This window comes from Cnephaeus nilssonii (assembly GCF_951640355.1).
Source record: "Cnephaeus nilssonii genome assembly, chromosome: 14".
NCBI lineage: Eukaryota > Metazoa > Chordata > Mammalia > Chiroptera > Vespertilionidae > Cnephaeus > Cnephaeus nilssonii.
The window spans coordinates 60,249,811-60,269,513 of NC_137085.1; the positions used below are offsets into that span (position 1 = coordinate 60,249,811).

Here is a 19,703-nt window from a genome sequence, read left to right on the forward strand (position 1 = left end):
AACAACTTGATAAACTTTGCTGAATATCTACAGCTAAAAAGCACCAATGATGTAAAGCCTGATCACTTCTTGCCTACAGTTTATAGATCAAGCCATCAGCTTCATCAGGCTACTGATTCTACTAGAACCTGAGCTTCCCCCCAAGCTAAAGCAATCATATAATTTTGTAATTGTGAAGCCAGATTATTCCACTACTAGAGGCCCGGTGCACAAAATTGGTGCATGGAGTGTGTGTCCCTCAGCCCAGCCTGCACCCTCTCCAATCTGGGACTCCTCGAGGGATGTCTAACTGCACGTTTAGGCCCGATCCTACCGGAATCTGGCCTAAACGTGCAGTTGGACATCCCTCTAACAATCCAGGACTGCTGGCTCCCAACTGCTCGCCTGCCTGCCTTCCCGATTGCCCCTAACTGCTTCTGCCTGCCAGCCTGATCACCCCCTAACCACTCCCCTGCCAGCCTGATTGATGCCTAACTGCTCTCCTGCCAGCCTGTTCGCCCCCAACTGCTCTCCCCTACAGGCCTGGGTCCCCCACAACTGCCCTTCCCTGCAGGCCCAGTCGCCCCCAACTTCCTTCCTTTGCTGTCCTGGTCACCCCTAACTGCCCTCCCCTGCAGGCTTGATCGCCCCCAACTGCCCTACCTTGCAAGCCTGGTCCCTCCCAACTGCCCTCCCCTGCTGGCCATCTTGTGGTAGCCATCCTGTGTCCACATGGGGGCAGCCATCTTTGACCACATGGGGGCAGCCATCTTGTGTGTTGGAATGATGGTCAATTTGCATATTACTCTTTTATTAGATAGATAGAATAGAGGCCTGGTGTATGGGTGGGGGCCAGCTGGTTTGCCCTGAAGGGTGTCCCGGATCAGGGTGGGGGTTCCCTTGGGGTGTGGGGCGACCTGGGCGAGGGGCCTGTGGTGGTTTGCAGGCTGGCCACACCCCCCGGCGACCCAAGCGGAGGCCCTGGTATCTGGGATTTATTTATCTTCTATAATTGAAACTTTGTAGCCTTGAGCGAAGGCCACAGATGGCCAGGGTGTGCGGGAAGCTTAGCTTCCTCCATTGCTGGGGAAACCCAAGCCTCCTGCTCACTCTGTGGCTGCAGCCATCTTGGTTGGGTTAATTTGCATTCTCTCTCCTGATTGGCTGGTGGGCGTGGCTTATGGGCGCAGCAGAGTGATGGTTAATTTGCATATTACTCTTTTATTAGATAGGATGTTTATAGTTCCCACCATCATCTTCAGTCACTGTTCAAAATTTAAGTTCTTTTTGTCATGCTATTTGTGCTGCTCACATCTTTCCTTCCCATTCTCATTCCTGACCTCTAGTGGAGCATACCAATGGGGCTTTCAGGAGTCGGTACAAATCTCCCATGATCCCCTTCAGCCACATTCTTTCTTTAGTATTATGAGTGATATTTTTCCCAGCAATGACACGTCCAAGTCCCTTCTGTTACAGACATTCTGGAGCCATCACTACTCTCTCTTCCTTTACAAATCTTTCCACTCTGGCTTCTGAGATTTTCCATGATGAACAGATTTCCCCTCTACATACTTAACCTATTCACTGAATACTTTCCACCTGGCTCTCCCCTGAGGACTCCTAACTTAATTAGAATTCTTTCATGAGCACATTGTCCTGTCTGTAGTGGAAGCTGTTCACTCTGTAGAAGGCAATGTATCTGGAATTAGGTAATATATCAGAAATTAGGGTCTCTATTTACCTACATTTCCAGTATTTATTCACTCATTTTTGGTAAAAATCTTTGCTTCCTTTGGACTTCAGTCATTTCTGACCCACTCTCTAGCCATGATTATCTGCTTTATTTTTTTGGCCTCCTCTTTGGATGAAAAAGTAAATCAAACTAACTTTTGTTGGTCTCCTAGTGGAGGAGTTGGTAAACTTTTTCTGTAAAGGATCACATAGCATATATTTTTCTTTGCTGGCCATGTGGTCTCTGTTACACTCTTCAATTCTGCTACTGTAGTGCAAAAGCAGCTATAGACAGTAGTAAACAAATGGGCATGGCTGTGTGCCAACCCCTGTCCAAATATATGCCAGTCAATATGACAGAGGCTTTGCATGTATTATCTCATGAGAAACTACCATGACAATTTCCCTAAAGGGTTAGGGTAGTAAACAATGAAAGTTAAGCACCTAGCATAGTGACTGGCCAGCCTATTGTAGATGCTTGATAGATGGTTGCTGCAAATGATAATAATCTTAAGTGACTCTGCAAGATGGATATATTATGCATGAGGAAATGGAGACTCAGGAACATCAAATAACTTGTGCAGGGAGTAAATAAAAAACACTAGGATTCAAAAGCCTTAATTGTCTGCTCTATTCTTTCCCAATAAATGCAGTTTTGATTGAATTTGATCTAACTGTATAAATCTAGGTGAAATGAATAGTAGTAAATTCCAGAAAATATGGATCTGGAATTTAGGGGAGTAATGGGAATAGATTTAAATTTTGTCTTCTCCTTTTAATTTCTTAATTAATGATCCTCATCAGAGTTATTAGCACATCAAAAGAGTATTAAAATCATAATTAACTTTTGCTACTAATGTAAACACAAACACAATTTTTTCTTTGACAAAGCAAAAAAAAGCTCTAATAATTCTTAATGAAGGTAGCAGGCATAAAAACACACACACACAAAGAAACAAAACTATTAAATTGAGAATTAACATGTTACTCGTCAGTTAAGACAGAATGCTGGTCCTGGCTGGATAGCTCGGTTGATTAGAGCATTGTCCTCACACTTCAAGATTGTGGGTTTGATCCTCAGTAAGGGCACATGCAAGAATTGACCAATGAATGCATAAATAAGTGGAACAATAAAAATTGATGTTTCTCCCTGGCCCCGGGTCCGGGCGAGGCCGTGGGCCCCTGGAGCCGGGTGAGCCTGGCCCCGGGTCCGGGCGAGGCCGTGGGCCCCTGGAGCCGGGTGAGCCTGGCCCCGGGTCCGGGCGAGGCCGTGGGCCCCTGGAGCCGGGTGAGCCTGGCCCCGGGTCCGGGCGAGGCCGTGGGCCCCTGGAGCCGGGTGAGCCTGGCCCTGGGTCCGGGCGAGGCCGTGGGCCCCTGGATCCGGGTGAAGCCGTGCCCCTGGATCCGGCCGAGACCAAACCAGAGGGAGTCGGACCTGCATTACCACCATTTGTCCACCATCCAGAGCTGAGGGGTCAGTGCCGACATGTACTCATAAGGAACTGGTGGACATTGATATTGGGTCTCAAAAGAACTGTTGGACCAGAAAGAAACTCACTACAGACTGATTCATTTGCCTGTCAGCATAACTATTATTGCTCGTCGCACATTCAATTCTTATAAGTATATCTCTAGTGACACATGATTTCGCTCATCTAGGGGAAATGATGAACAACATAGACTGATGAACAAGAACAGAACCAGAAACAAGGAGGCATCGATTGGACTATCGGGCCTCAGAGGGAGGATAGGGGAGGGTGGGGGGAGGGGGGAGAGATCAACCAAAGGTCTTGTGTGCATGCATATGAGCCTAACCAATGCTTAAGTTCAACAGAGGGTTGGGGCATCCATGGGGAGGGGTGTGGGATGGGAATGGGGGGATGAGGACAAATATGTGACACCTTAATCAATAAAGAAATTTAAAAAAAAATTGATGTTTCTCTCTCTCTCTAAAATAGATTAAATTTTTATTTTAATTTTTTTTAAAGAAAGGCTTTCCTGCCCTGGCCGGTTTGGCTCTGGATAGAGTGTCGGCCTGTGGACTCAAGGGTTCCAAGTTCAATTCTGGTCAAGGGCATATGCTGGGGTTGCGGGCTCGGTCCCCAGTGGGGGTTGTGCAAGAGGCAGCAAATCAATGATTCTCTCTCATCATTGATGTTTCTATCTCTCTTTTCTTTTCCCTTCCTCTCTGAAATAAATATTTAAAGTAGATTTGAATCCTGTATTAACCAATGTCACCCCAATAAATTCAATTAAAGAAAAGAATTTGCTAATTTGTTCTCTTTTAGGCATTAATCATGACATGGTTATTGCTATCATAGAATTGTTCACAACCATATTTAATGCTCTAGAGTCAACTCAAATAATTTTCTTACATACATTGCACAGGGAAAAAATACAGATAAAATTCCCAGAGATTTGCAGATATGCTCAAGCATATCTTCAGGACTGGAGAGGGGGCCAGCTGGGGTTAATTGATTCTAGGATTTAGAAATCCCAGGGATGGAACAATGACCAGAAACATGAAGGCTGAAAATTGGTGAGAATAGACTTGTAAAAGTGCTGTTTAATTATTTGTTTGATTCACTAACAATTATTTACTATTACTACTATCTAGGTACCAAAGATACAGTAGTGAATAAAGTAAATTTCTTGTCCTTATGAGTTTCTATGCTGGTAGGGAAGATGGATAGGAAGCACATAAATAGACAGTAAATGTCAGTGACCAGAGTATGGGAAAATTTTAAAACAGGACAAGATGATATAATGTGAGTTCTGTTTTAAATAAGGTAGAGAGGGAACACTGAATTAACAACACTAACCATTGCATATAGCAGAAATAAAGTTAGTTTCCTGAGAGCCTTTGTTCACATTTGTGTCAATTGATCAACACAACCTTTTCTAATGTTTGTTTCTGTTTGGATACCTTATTTAATATATGTCATTGACTCATTAACATTGAACGGGATGTAAAACAATACTTAGCCTATTGAATTTAGGTTGAATATAAGCTGGAAATTATTACTTTTGAGATTATTTTTAGGCAGTCTCTGGTTCTTATGTATTAGACATCTTGATCTGAATAATGAACCATCCTTAGGGGAGGGAGAACTTCAAAAGTCTCTACCCTAGCCAGGCTGGCGTAGCTCAGTGGTTCAGCATCAACCTATGAACCATTCCTGGTCAGGGCACATGACCAGGTTGTGGGCTTGATCCCCAATGTGGGGCATGCAGAAGGCAGCTGATCAATGATTTTCTTATCATTGATGTTTCTATCTCTCTCCCTCTCTGAAATCAATAAAAAAAATGTATTTTTAAAAAGTCTCTACCCTATACTAGTATTCTCTGAAGCATGGAAGAAGCTGGAAAAAGTTAGGACTAGGGTAGCAAAATTCTAGTTCACCAACCAAAGAGGCGTATGGCAAATTCAAATAGATCCTTGAGGAGTGGGAAGGGATAAGAGATGATGCAATATCAGTATTTCTAGGTTATTTTTCATTAAACATTTAATAAAATATTAATTAAAATAATTTTTAAATGGTGAGAATAGCCTTGTGGTTATGTTTTTTAAAAAAGATCTTTTAGAAATACATGTTGAGCCCTAACTGGTTTGGCTCAGTGGATAGAGCATTGGCCTGTGGACTGAAGGGTACAGGTTTGATTCCGATCAAGGGCATGTACCTTGGTTGCAGGCACATCCCCAGTAGGGAGTGTGCAGAAGGCAGCTGATTGATGTTTCTCTCTCATTGACGTTTCTAACTCTCTATCCCTCTCCCTTCCTCTCTGTAAATAATAAAAAAAAAGAACATGAACTTTGTGGGTTGCATCATTGTTTTTGTTTTTTTAAAAGAAATACATGTTGAAATATTTACAGATGAAATGAAATGAAATGCCAAGTATTTGCTTCAAAATACTTGGAAGGCCCTGGCCAGTGTGGCTCAGTGGCCTGTCAATCTAAGGGTCTTAGGTTCAATTCCTGGCCCAGGGCACATACTGGGTTGCAGGTTCACTCCTCAGACCTGGTCGAGGAGCGTGAGGGAGGCAACCAGTCAATGTGTCTCTCTCACATCGATGCTTCTCTCTCTCTCCTTCCCTTCTACTCCAAAAATCATTGGAAAGAATATCCTCAGGTGAGGATTAACAATAACAACAAAATACTTGGGGAGGAGTGGGAGTAGGTATGGGGTTACATGAAAAAAGATTATGAGTTGAAGCTGAATGATGGATGCAAGAGTTCATTATACTACTATTTTTATTTATATTTTGTTGTATGTATGGGTGATAATAAAATGTTTTTAAAAATTAACCTTTGGAATAAATAATGCAGGTATTTTTTTAAAATAAATCTTTATTGTTCAGATTATTACAATTGTTCCTCTTTTTTCTCCCCATAGCTCCACCCAGTTCCCACCCCACCCTCCCTGCGGTCCTAATCCATAGGTGTACGATTTTTGTCCAGTCTCTTCCCACCCCCCACACCCTTTCCCCCTGAGAATTGTCAGTTCACTCCCTTTCTATGCCCCTGATTCTATTATATTCACCAGTTTATTCTGTTCATCAGATTTTTAATTCACTTGATTTTTAGATTCACTTGTTGATAGATATGTATTTGTTGTTCATAATTTTTATCTTTACCTTTTTCTTCTTCTTCCTCTTCTTAAAGAATACTTTTCAGCATTTCATATAATACTGGTTTGGCGGTGATGAACTCCTTTAGCTTTTTCTTATCTGTGAAGCTCTTTATCTGGCCTTCAATTCTGAATGATAGCTTTGCTGGGTAGAGTAATCTTGGTTGTAGGTTCTTGCTATTCATCACTTTGAATATTTCTTGCCACTCCCGTCTGGCCTGCATAGTTTCTGTTGAGAAATCAACTGACAATCGTATGGGTGCTCCCTTGTAGGTAACTAACTGTTTTTCTCTTGCTGCTTTTAATATTCTCTCTTTGTCTTTTGCTCTTGGAATTTTAATTATGATGTGTCTTGGTGTGGTCCTCTTTGGATTCCTTTTTGTTTGGGGTTCTGTGCACTTCCTGGACTTATAAATCTATTTCTTTCACCAGGTGGGGAAGTTTTCTGTCATTATTTCTTCAAATAGGTTTTCAGTATCTTGCTCTCTCTCTTCTTCTGGCACCCCCATAATTCGAATGTTGGTACGCTTGAAGTTGTCCCAGAGGCTCCTTACACTATCTTCATATTTTTGGATTATTTTTTCTTTTCCCGTTGGGTGTTTTTTGCTTCTTTGTATTTCAAATCTTTGACTTGATTCTTGCGATCCTCTAGGCTGCTGTTGGATCTCTGTATATTATTCTTTATTTCAGTCAGTGTATACTTAATTTCTAGTTGGTCCTTTTTCATATCCTCGAGGGTCTCGCTAAATTTATCGGCCTTTTCTAGAAAATTCTTGAAAAACCTTTTAACCGTGGTTTTGAACTCTATATCCAGTAGTTTGCTTTCCTCCATTTCTGTCATTTGTGACCTGTTTCTTTGTCTCCGCATTTTGGCTGCTTCCCTGTGTTGATTGAATGGCTTTGTGTGCTAGGTGTCCTATAGGGTCCAGTGGCTCAGCCTCCCCAATTACCTGAGGTGGACACTCTTGGTGCACCCCTTTGTGGGCTGTGTGCACAGTCTTGTTGTAGTTAAGCCTTGATTGTTGTTGGTATCACTGGGAGGAATTGACCTCCAGGCCAACTGGCTGTGAGGATCAGCTGTGTCTACGATGGGAGAACTTCTGTGCTGGAGACACCCTTATGAGGCAAGACTTGCTTCAGTGGGGCTTTGGTGCTCACTGAGTCTGCCCCCTGAGTGTGTCTCTTATGGATCTGAGGAGCTGTAATCTGGATGGTCCTACTCTGACCCTTGGGTACACTGGCTTTTGGATCTCCAAGGAGGTGCTAATTTAGCCTCTGCCTGAGGCCACCCAGCAGGAGCTACGGAGAGATCTGCGGATTCCTCTTTGTTTGGGTTTTGGAGGTGCCCAGATGAGGCCCAGCTGTGAAGCAATGCAAGCTGCTGCAGGGCCTTGGGCCTTCTTTTGGATGTTCTGGGTCTCACTGACTCAGCTACAGTTTGTTAGGTAAGTTTAAAATTCAAAGGACCAGGCCATTCATATGCAAAAGCCTCTGTGCTCAGCTTGGATGGGGTGGAGTCTCAGGGTGGAGCAAACAGCAATGGCTTCGTGGGGCGGGATATCAGGGCAGAGCAAACAGCAATGGCTTCCGTCAGCCGTGCCCTAAGAGGCCCCTGGGTCTCAGTGTCCTGCGTAATCGTTGCAAGCACCTCTGAAAGAAAGCCGCCCTCGAGTTTCGCCCGCTGCCAGACAGTCCAGTTTCTCCCTGTAAGAGTCTGGGTCCCCAGAGTCTCGCCCGGAACTGGAGTTCAGAGCAGTCAGGAGCTTTTGTCTCCCACCCGCTTGAGAAAGCCAGCCACGTACTCAGTTGCTAGCCCTCTTTGCGTGCGCGCCTCCGTACCTCTGCCTTCTATAGCTCCTCTGAGTCTCAGTGTGCTTTTCTCTTTCCTTCTAGTGGTAGAATTTCCACTCAGCCAGCCTTCCTGTGGTTCTGGATGATGTCTGTTTTGTCTTTTAGTTGTAGTTTTGAAATTGTTGTGCAAGGCAGCAGTTCAGGTGTTTCCCTATGCCGCAATCTTGGTTTCTCTCCAAATGCAGGTATTTTTTTAAAAATATTTTTTTATTGATTTCAGAAAGGAAGGGAGAGTTAGAAACATCAATGGTAAGAGAGAATCATTGATCGGCTGCCTCCTGCACATCCCCCACTGAGGACCAAACCCGCAACCTGGGTCACTTAGCCACACCCGGCCCGACAAATGCAGATATTTTTTGATTTATGCTCAGGACGATTTCCTCTGATGTGGGGAATACCAAAACGGAGGCCCACAAAAAAAGAGTTTGAGGGAAGTAGGCAAGAGCTGAGCTCTAGTCAGGATAGCAACATTTCTGTGAGTTGGGAAATTAGGAACTTATCTCGACGGATGGATACGGACAAGTGCCAATTCAGGAGAATGCCCATATTTGGAGTTGTTAGGTGCTAAAGCAGTGTTCAAGTTGGCACAGACACTGATCCCCAACAGTGGGGAAAGACTGAGGATGGAGGACTATGCTGTCCACTTAAAATACTGTAGGGAACCCATAAAAGCCAGCCATGGGTAGCAGGTCTTGGGTCTCAGATATTAACCTTTTGCACTCGGATGTTGAGTGTTACTCGACATGGTTAGCATTAGAATAAAGGAATCGAGAAAAAAGCAAGCGAGTGCAAAGGGTTAATATAGGCTATCTTCCTGCTCAATCTCTCTACCCATTATTTTTTCCTGTTTTTCTCCTTCTGCTAATCCCTACTCTTCTTTATGATCCTTAGGACATTGTTCTCAGAATCACTTACTCTCCTCTGACTGAAAACCAAGTGTTCTGCATCAGTCCTTTCTACTCCTAGTTCAGCCATGTTTGGCCTATAGGCTTAGAAAAAAAAGCTGGATAAAGAATGTGCTGAGTAACTCCAAAAGACTCTGGAAGAGCCCATTCTAATAATGCTGAGACTGAGATGTCAGCCAGAGAAGATATTGGAGTGGAGAACAAAGTACAGAATGTGCTTATGCTCCCTGTGGAGAGTAGAGCACACTGATTCCTTAGATATTATATGAATAAAGCAGATGTACTGTTTGTTGATGTCATTCTGACTTAAAACTATTTCTCAAAGAATAACTAACAGCACCCACAGGTGTGAAGCACCAGGCCTTCAAACCCTGTTTTCAAAAATGGATGGAACCAGATAACTTGCCAGTCTACAACATGTGGTAGTGAAGAGCAGGCTCAGATTTTCATGTTGTAGAAGCTGTCCAGAGATATCTGGAGCAAGTTATTCTGTTTGGGAAAATAAAGAGCTATGAATTTAGAAGTTTCTCCTCAATACTCAACTATGAAATCACCAAAACTGAGACTGGGAGACTCTAGGTGAGTCCTTAAATTTCACTGGGCCTTAAATTTCCCATCTATCAAATGAAATAATTAAAATAGATAATCTCTAAAGATCCCCCTCAGCTCCAAACCTATGATTCCATGAAATACTTAAAACAACTATTTATTGGAAAATTTCAAAAAGGCATACGAAGTAGGGAACAACATAAGAAAGCCTCAAGCACCAATCACTCTACTTCAATATATGTCCAATTGTGTTTTACCTAAACCCCTACTTACCCTCGTATCCCTACTGCATTATTTTTTCTTTTTTGTTCCAATTATAAGAGAACATCCTATATAATAAAAGACTAATATGCAAATTGTCCCCTTGACTGGGTACCAGGAGTTCAACCAGAGGATGGGGCCGGCCAACAGCCCACGGCCCCTCCCCCTACCAGCCCCACTCCCGATTGGTCCCCCTCCCCGATTGGGGGCAGGGCCGGCCCGACCAATTGCCTGCGTCCTCTCCCCCAGGCTGGCCTGGCCCGATCAGCCCTGATTGGGGCGGGCTGGCCCGACCCCACCCGTGCACGAATTTGTGCACCAGGCCTCTAGTTTATTTAGAAAATTACAGAGATAGAAGTAATTCATAGAAGAGGTGGGTGGGGAAGTGAGGTGGGCTGAGGAAGTGAGTTACGGAGGTAAATGAAGGGCCCTAGGAGCTTGGGAGTGAGGAAGGTAATGATAATGCACTAGGGAAAAGGGGATGGGGGGAGGGGAGGGAGGAGGGAAAAGGCAAGGCAAAGCCTCCTGGCATGCTCCCAGGAGGGAAAGCCTACTGCATTATTTTCAAGCAAATCTTGGACATCATGTGAAATAAATTTTAATAAATTATCTTGGAGCAAAGATAGTCTATATATAACAGATCTGGTAAAGTCAGTCTTTCCACTTCTGGATACCTTCTCTCACTGCAACTGTAAACATTATCACTAAACTCAGCATTATAGGATATTAAGTATCATATGCTAAACCCAGTTATATCCAGTAAAAGAAGAGCTACCATTAATGAGCACATGCTATCTTCCAGGTATTACAGTGCTATATTAGTTATCTATTGCTGTGTGACAAATGACCTCCAAATTCTGTAGCTGGAAATAAGAAACATTTATTATCTCATAGTTTCTGTGAATAAAGAATCCAGGAGCAGCTCAACTGGGTGATTCTGGCTCAGAGATTGTCAGGAGGCTGTAATTGAGGTGTTGGCTGCAGTCATTTCAATGCTCAACTTGGCTAGGACCTAATTCTGAATTCACTTACAGGGTTGCCAGATGACATGGTAGCTGGCTTTCCCGAGAGTGAACAATCCAAGAGGACGAGAGAGAGAATCTAAGAGTATAGCCACAGTCTTTTTTATAACCCCATCTAGTTAGAGAAATCTCATCACTTCTGATGTATCCTGTATGTTAGAAGCCAGTCAATAAGTCTACCACACACTCAACGGAAGGGGATTACCCAAGGGCATAAACCAGGAAGCAGGGATCATTGTAAGCTACAATGAAAGGCAGCCCCTCATATACTAAGTATTAATTACTGAACTCGTCTGTTTGATAGTTATAGCTTATTATAAATTAACTAGTGGACCAGTGCACGGATTCGTGCATATTGAAAGGAAATTAATTAGAAGAAATATTTTAATCGTTATTCGCCCTTTCTCTATAATAGAAGTGTCAGAGAGGAAAGAAAAGTAGTAAAATGTATATGAAAATAATATATAAATTGAATAATAAATAAACAATAACATGATATAACAACAAAGACATGATATAAAAAACAACAAAAACATGATATAAAAACATTGATAAAAACAATGACTGATAAATTGATTAAACTTATTCTAATATCTCCCTGTATACCACATTAAGAGTAAAAACACTTTCAGAGTGCTTGACTAATTTCTCTTGTGATGAAGTATTTACAACTTTAATTTTAATGTCACACGCTCTTCGAACTCGAGAGAAAGCAACATATAACTGACCATGTCTGAAAACGGGTTCAGGTAGGAATATTCCTACTCTGTCTAGAGTTTGTCCTTGTGATTTATTAATAGTTATCACAAATGCTGGCATCACGGGAAACTGTCTTCGAATTAATTTAAATGGAAGGCCAATGTCAGATGGGGACAAATCAATTCTTGGAATCAGCACAACCTCTCCTTCCGCAGATCTTGTTAATACTTCAGCTTCGATTATGTTAGGTCACAATCTTTTGATAATAAATCTAGTGCCCATTGCTGTTATGAACACATAAACAACTGTTGGACATAGAAACCGGGACTCAAAAGAACTGTTGGCCCAGAAAGAAACTCACTATAGACTGATTCATTTGCCTCTCAGCATAACTATTATTACTTGTCTCATTTTCGGTTCCTATAAGTGTATTCCTAGTATCACATGAGCTCACTCATCTAGGGGAAAAGATGAACAACATAGACTGAAGAACAAGAACAGCATTGATCAGACTGTCAGACCTCAGAGGGAAGGTAGGGGAGGGTGGGGACAAGGGAGATAGATCAACCAAAGGACTTGTGTGCTTGCATATGAGCCTAACCAGTGATCATGGACAACAGGGGGAGGGGGGCATGCGTGTGGGGGGGTTTGGGAAGGGAATGGGGGGGGGTTGATGACAAATATGTGATACCTTAATCAATAAAGTAATTAAAAAAATAAATAAAAATAAATAAATCTAGTGCCATTACAAGACCCTATTTACTATTAAGATTTCTCAGGATCATGATGATTGAACCTATTTTCAATTTTAATTTATGGCACAGCATTCCCGAAGGAGTAATACTATTAAGAAATTCGATGGGAAAATTTTCCTTTTCAGCATCATCTGTTGAATCGATGGAATTATCATTCAAATAGGTGTGAAAATCACGCATGCGCCAGTTGATGTTTATTTTTAAATTGCCAGTGCGCGTCATATGTACCTGCAGGCTGGCCGGTTGGTCGGACGGGCGTAGGGTCGGTCACTTAGCCTTTTATATATATAAATGATCTTAATTATTTTTTTAAAAAATATATATTTTTATTTATTTCAGAGAGGAAGGGAGAGGGAAAGAGAGATAGAAACATCAATGATGCGAGGGAATCATTGATCGGCTGCCCCTGCACGCCCCCTAGTGGGGATTGAGCCCGCAACCCAGGCATGTGCCCTTGGCTGGAGTCCAACCTGGGACCCTTTGATCCACAGGCCAACGCTCTATCCACTGAGCCAAACCAGCTAGGGCTGATCTTAATTCTTAATATAATTCCACCCACTTTATAGATGAGGGAAACTAAGTAACTTGGCTAAGGATGAAGTAGAAGAAAGTGGGGGAAATACAGACTGATTTACTTCAGTCATTCATCAAGTATTTTCTGAGAGCCTATTATATATTGGTTATGCTGCTAAGTACAGAGGATCTGGAAGAGAAACATGACATGTGAAACTCTGTGACATATATCAACTGCTCTCTCAGGGCTTACAACCTAGTATGGATTTCAGACATTAAGAAATTATAAAAATAATTACAATAATCAGATTAAACTGCTAGAATTATAATACTTGGGTTAAACATCGAGTTGAACAAAACAGATAAAAAGAAGTATAAAAGTAAAAAGGTCTTTGAATATTCCTGTGAAAAGCAATGTTTAGAAGTTCTGGGTTTGTTGTTTTTTTGTTAATCCACATCTGAGGATATTTTTCCATTGATTTTTAGAGAGAGTGGAAGGGAAGAGGAGAGACACAGAGAGAGAAACATCGATGTGAGAGACATATTTGATCATTGCCTCCCGAATGTGCCTTGACCAGGACTGGGGATTGAGCCTGCAACCGAGGTACATGCCCTTGACTGGAATCGAACCTGTGACCTTTCAGTCCACTGGCTGAAGCTCTGTCCCACAGAGCCAAACTGGCCAGGGCATGTTTAGAAGTTTTTGATAAGAACAAGTATAAGAAGATGAAAATAACATGGCATGCTGCAGCATTGAAGATGACTGTCAAAAATATCTTAATTGAAAAATAAAATTAAAAATATAGAATTTTAAGAAAAATTTCAACATTTCCATTCAATTCTTTTTCACTGCTGATCCACAGAAATCTTTAGTGACTATGCCCAGTCAGATGTCTGTAATTGCCTTCTTTAAGTGACAATTCTTTTATCTTTTATCTATATAGGCTCAACTGAAACTGTGATATTATAGTGATTATGACAATTATGTTGTTATTGGAGTCTCCAGTTCCCTTTCCACTTTTTAGACAAATATTTATATGTTAGCCCAGCTGGTGTGGCTCAGTGGTTGAGTGTACATCCATGAACCAGGTCACAGTTCGATTCCCACTCAGGCACTTGCCCAGGGTTTTAGGCTCCATCTCCAATAGGGGGCGTGCAGGAGGCAGCTAACCTATGATGATTCTCTCTCATCATTGATGTTTCTCTCTCTCTCAAATTAATAAAAATATATTTTAAAAGATTAAAAAATATTTACATGTTAAAAATTAAAATGAACTATTTTAGCCCTGGATACATAAGAGAGCAGTTGAGAAGGTTGTTGAATCAAAAAGGCTTTTAGACTTAAGAATAGTTGCCTTAGACAAAAAATTAGGCCCAAAACACACAAACTCATTCTATAAAATTTTGTGTGGAAAATGGCAATGAAAATTTATGGTAAATCTATAGGACAATTAAAATAGTGAAAATAGCCCTGGCCGGTTGGCTCAGTGGATAGAGTGTCGGCCTGCAGACTGAAGGGTTCTGGGTTTGATTCCGTTCGGGGGCATGTACCTTGGTTGCGGGCACATCCCCAGCAGGAGGTGTGCAGGAGGCAGCTGATCGATGTTTCTCTCTCATCGATGTTTCTACCTCTCTATCCCTTCCCTCTCCCTTCTTCTCTGTAAAAAAATCAATAAAAAATATAAAAAATAGTGAAAATAAAGAAACTCTTAAATCTTACATTGCCAATTGAGAGAAATCCAACAATCAAATGGGAGAGATATATTGGCTTCTTTCATATTAATTCCTGTGGGTGCAAAAAGCCAGGGAAAGAGGGGAAGAAACCTCTCAACCCATGAGTGTCAATGAAATGTACCCAATAAGCCCAGCTGATGTGGCTCAGTTGATTGAGTCTAGTACCATGCACCAAGAGGTGGCCAGTTCGATTCCCAGTCATAGCACATGCCCAGGTTGCTGGCTTGATCACCAGTGGGAGCGTGTAGGAGGCAGCTGGTGGATGATTCTCTCTTATCAGTGTTTCTAAGTCTCTCTCTCTCTCTGTATCCTATCCTCTCTCTGTAAGATCAATGAAAATATATTTTAAAAAGAAATGTATCCATTAAAAATTTCTGTCTATATTAAATGTTTCTAAACTATTAATTTCACCTTGAGAAAGGAACAAGAAGTCCACAAGCTAAATTTCTAAGCATTAAACTTGTCTAGATTGTCACTATCAAAGATTGGTTTCCAATGGCCTCAAACTCAATCCAAAATATTACTAAATAAGCCTTATTTCTACTGCTGTGCATTTCTACTGAATCGATTCTAACTGCTAATGTGGTTAGGAAAGCAGTTTCTGCTATTGGCTACAAAATTCAAATTATCCATATAAGCAACAAACTTCAGAAGTTGACAACAGGGCCTTCATGACCGAGTTCTAATCTCATACTTTTTTTGCCAAAAATGCAGATTGAGTGAGACAGTAATTCTCAAGAAAATGGTCATATGTGAATACTCATTAGATAGATATGCACAAATCTTACCAGTTCTAATTCTGACCTGCCATGGAACCTGTGAAGTCACTCCAAATATTTCTTAGTGGGGGGGAGAGGTTAGGAGGTAAAAGTTCTCCTAATTTCCAATAATTAAAAAAAAAAAAGTTCTCCTAATTTGTTTCAAACCATTTGCTTCTTACCAGGTAACTATTCTTTTTCATTTACTATAAGAACTTCAAACCGTTGTCAAAAAAAAAAAAAAAATCTCGCCAAATTTGCATCAGGGCGAAACAACCGTGCACGCGTCCGTGTAGATAAGGAAGCTACACTTACTTAGGAGACAGGAGAGCACTGATTATTTAAATGAGCGATTTCCACATTCGTAGTTCCCATTCCGAAACCTCGGCGGCGGTGGCCACGCGGAGCGCAGCCAAGGGCTCTCATGGGGCGCTGCGGCCGGGCAGGGACCTTCGGGAGCGCCCGTCGGCGGGTCTCTCTCGGGTCTCGGGGGCCCACAGTCACGTGTGGAAACTCCAACTCCCACCTTGGGAAGGAAGGGAGCTTCTGGTCCAGAGATCTGCATCCCGCCCGGCACGCTCCTCAGTGACTTTGAGCGACCGGGCGTCACTTTTACCCGAGGAGCAGCCGCCACCTGCCTGAGGCCAAGGCAATAGCCCGCAGCAAACGGTGAGTCTGGGCCCCGCAGGGAGGGGTGCAGGGGCGCGCCCTGGGCCCTTTCTCCCCCACTGTTTCTGCTCCGGACTGCAGCTCGGACGAGGAGCAGGGTCTCGCAGGCTGGCTGGGCGGGTCGGCACCCCGCATCCGCGGGGGTCCCGGGGGACGGGGGGGAGGAGCGGTGGCCGCGGCCTTGGCCTCCCTGGGGGCGTGGCTCCGCGCCGCCCCGCCCCCGCAGCCTCCCCGCCCCGCCCCTCCCCCTCGCCCGTCCACCCGCCCCCGCAGTAGGAAAAGGAGAGGGAGGAGGGTAGGAAAGTGCTGTTCTGTGGAAAGGGGCGGAAGGAGGGGAGGAAAAAAAAAAAAAAAAAAAAGGAACAGAAACATGGCCGTCGGCGGTCTGGACGGCCGCGCCGCGGACAGCTCCTAGGCGCCCCAGCGCCCGCACGGCCGGCCTCCGCGGAGAAGAGGCGCCGCCGCGAGTCCGCGCTCCCGGCCGTTACCCGCGCTGCGCGCGGCGCCCCCCGAGACCCAGCCCGGAGGCGGCGCAGGCGCAGAGAGGGCCGCGGCGGCGGCGGCCGCGAGAGCCAGCCCCCCGCCTGGCCCCGCCAAGGGCGCCCAGGCCGCGAAGCCGGTGCGTCCATGCCCCAGGAAGGGACCGTGTCCCGGTGGCGCTGAAGGAGCGGCGGCAGGTGAGCGGCGGCCAAGGGCCTTTGGCAGAGGATCCCTGCGCGCGCCTTCCCGCGGCCCGCGCTCCCGTGCGGGGAGGGCGACGGGCAGGTAGCAAGGCGGGGTGGGGAGTTCCGAAGGCCGGCCTGCGGGGGGTATCCGAGGAGGCGGAGAGTGGTCGGGGCCGGCATCCCGGCCTAGTTTCTCCGCGGTTTCCGGGGGCGGGGAGTCCCCGGAGCCTGCGGGGCGTGATGGAGGAGAGGCTGGGCCAGGAAGGGCCTCCCCACGCCACCGCCCGGGCTCCCGAGAACCACTTGCGGGGAAGCCCGGGGAGTGTGGGCCCTCGGGACGCTCGGGGCGCCTGCCGCCTGGGTGGGGGCAGGGTGGGGCGGGGATGGGGGAGCTCGGGCGGGGGCTGTGGCCGGGGGGCGGGAGCCCTTAGGGGTTCCCCCGAGGGATCGCGGGACTCCGCGGCGAGAACGGGGCGCGGGCAGGTGTCGCAGGTAAATTGAGAGCGTTTCCTCCTCTGCCTCCCTTGGCCGCGCCTGGCGACTTCTTTGTTGGCGATAACTTTTAGAAAGGCAGGTTCCATTCAACGCTGAGTGACGAGACCCAAAACCACCGCATGAGCCCCTAGTGCTGACTTTTGTAAAGAGCTGTGATGTAACTTTTCCGTATTGAGGATGCTGTTGTGTTTTCTCCCTTTTTTCTGCTTCGTAGACCTTTTCCCTCCCTAAGGCCGTGCCTCAGCAGAACAAATAAAGAATGACCTAGTTTCTAAATAGTACTCCTCACCCCCCCGCCCCCCCCATTATTTGTGTGTTTCACACGGCAAACTTTAGGGCAATTTACTCAGCTGCTTGTGCGAACGTGAGGGAAAGTGTCCTGTCTAGTAACGAACCTCCAGCCGTCTCTGTGATTTTGCCTCAGAGAGATTGTCAAGCCTCGTAGTCTGGGAAATTGACTGCTTAATTGAAATTGCCTGCTTAATTGTGTGCAACCCCGTGTTAAGGCGTTCTCCCTAGGCCCCAGTTTACAGTAGAAGTAGGTCTTCCCTGTCCGTCTCTCAGCAGGTGAAAGGTATAGAGTAAGAAAGGGGAGAATATTGGTGCTAAGGCGCCAAGTTTTCAAATATTTGATTTGAGGTGATCATGCGTATTAAGCAGCTATCTGAAATGCAGAGCAAGTTTCTGTGTACACGTGATAAGAGCAAAGTTAGTTGCAAAAGGTAAACATTTCTGAGCTTTAATACCTTTTCTTGATCAATATAACCATGAAACCTCCCCCCCCCCCCCATCTATATTTTATTTTGTTGGTACTTCAGTTAAAAAGTTGGCAAACTGCCTTCTTGGTGTGGGACTGGGAACTCAGAAATGAACTTGGATTTGTATTCATGAGGAAGCCTCTCAGAGAGGCTGCGGTGACTCGTTTTTCTGGTAATGGCAAACTCAGTCTGCACTTTCCCCTCTTTGGTATCTCCTGTGGACATTTAGGATTACCCATCTAATCTTTTGTATTACTGATTTTAGTGAACTGATAATGTTTCACTAGTGCACTACTGTTCAGAATTGTTAGTTTGGATAATAGAAAATTACGATAGAAATGTTGAAGTTGTATTTTGGAGTGTTTTACTCTTGAACCATTTGTAAATTAGTGCATTCTGTTGAAGTAAGTATAGTATTTTGTAGTAGAAACTTGAACTTTCAGCTGAAGAAATTGGCATGTGAGGATTGTTCTTAAAACGCAAATGTTTTAAATTACAAGGAACTGCATAGTGCCAGACTGGGAAGTTACTTGTTTGAAGTATTCTCTATTAAGAAACATGTTAAATATCTGCGATAAAGGCTAACTTGTAGCTATATATAGGATTTTGCATGATGAATAATAACCCAACAAGTTACCTTTGCTCTTTGTATATCTGTGAGTTAAAGACCAAAACATTTTGTATTTTCATTGGAGTTTCTTGCCAAGACAGATATTGATTTCACATTGGCTTTGCTGCTCAGTTTGAAAGTTAGGTTTCAGTTTTATCCTTGCAACTTAAGTACAGGTTGTATGTAAAAAGAAAGCTGCTGAGTCAGAGACAGGTTGTCTCACTTGGTCTTTCTGATTTGCAAAACAGAATTTCTGTTCTAGTTTGAATTTCCAATATAATATATTTACTGAAATTTAGGTAGTAAGGATAAATAAGCTTTCATAATACATAGATTAAAATTTTATCTTCTCTATGCTGGTACCACAATTTGTACCTCTTTCAGATTGTCAGTTTGACAGACTTGTAATAATGGGATGCTTTGTTGGAATTGGAGATCCCTTTATAAGAGTTAAAACTGGGAGAAAGAGTTGTAAATAGTACAGCTGGTGTGAAACAGTAGGTCTTTGGCATTATTATTTGAAATCAATAATGTGGTGAAGACCTGGGGTGGGGGGTTTTGTAGGGGGGGCGCAAAAGTAGGGAGAATGGGCAATATCTGTAATACTGTCAACAATAAATAAAATCTTTTTATTGGAAAAGAATGTAACACGATTAAAGGAAATTTAAAAGAAAAAATTTAATTCTTACTTTACATTTTTCTGTACTTTCATTTTATTGTACTTGCATTATATATGTTTTTTACGTTTTAAAAAATTTATTGCTTTTAGAGAGAGAGAGGAAGGGAGGGAGACAGAGACAGACAGACAGATCAACATTGATTTGTTGTTCCAATTACTTATGTGCATTCATTGGTTGATTCTTGTATGTGCCCTGACCAAAGATTGAGCTGGAAATCTTGATGTGTCAGGACCAGGCTTTAACCAACTATAATATATTAATTGGTATAATATTACTACTTCTATCTATACTTGTTTATAATTCTGTTGTTAATGTTCATATTGTTGTCTTTTTAAGCATAACATGTTTTACTGTCACAGTTTATTTAACCCTTTTCTATCTTTTTTTTTAACACTTTTCTATCTTTGACATTTTAGTAAGTCTACTTTTTTACTCTTAAAA

At 43.5% G+C, this 19,703-nt stretch overlaps 2 protein-coding genes across 5 annotated transcripts in view; one reads left to right on the forward strand and one right to left on the reverse strand.

Annotated features, from left to right (window-relative positions):
- Positions 1 to 15,836, reverse strand: part of PLIN2 (perilipin 2) — a 94,597-nt gene extending 78,761 nt beyond the window's left edge. Inside the window, exon 1 of the mRNA XM_079790687.1 lies at positions 15,701 to 15,836. The gene's annotated coding sequence lies outside the window, so the exon portion shown is untranslated. The remainder of the gene's footprint in view (positions 1 to 15,700) is intronic.
- A 21-nt stretch (positions 15,837 to 15,857) lies between these two features.
- Positions 15,858 to 19,703, forward strand: part of DENND4C (DENN domain containing 4C) — a 121,180-nt gene continuing 117,334 nt past the window's right edge. For 2 of the 4 annotated variants that reach the window (XM_079790679.1, XM_079790676.1), the window contains exon 1: positions 16,334 to 16,731. The gene's annotated coding sequence lies outside the window, so the exon portion shown is untranslated. Of the gene's footprint in view, positions 16,055 to 16,333; positions 16,732 to 17,124; positions 17,212 to 19,703 lie in introns of those variants that run through there. The other 2 variants (XM_079790678.1, XM_079790677.1) reach the window with 2 other exon arrangements.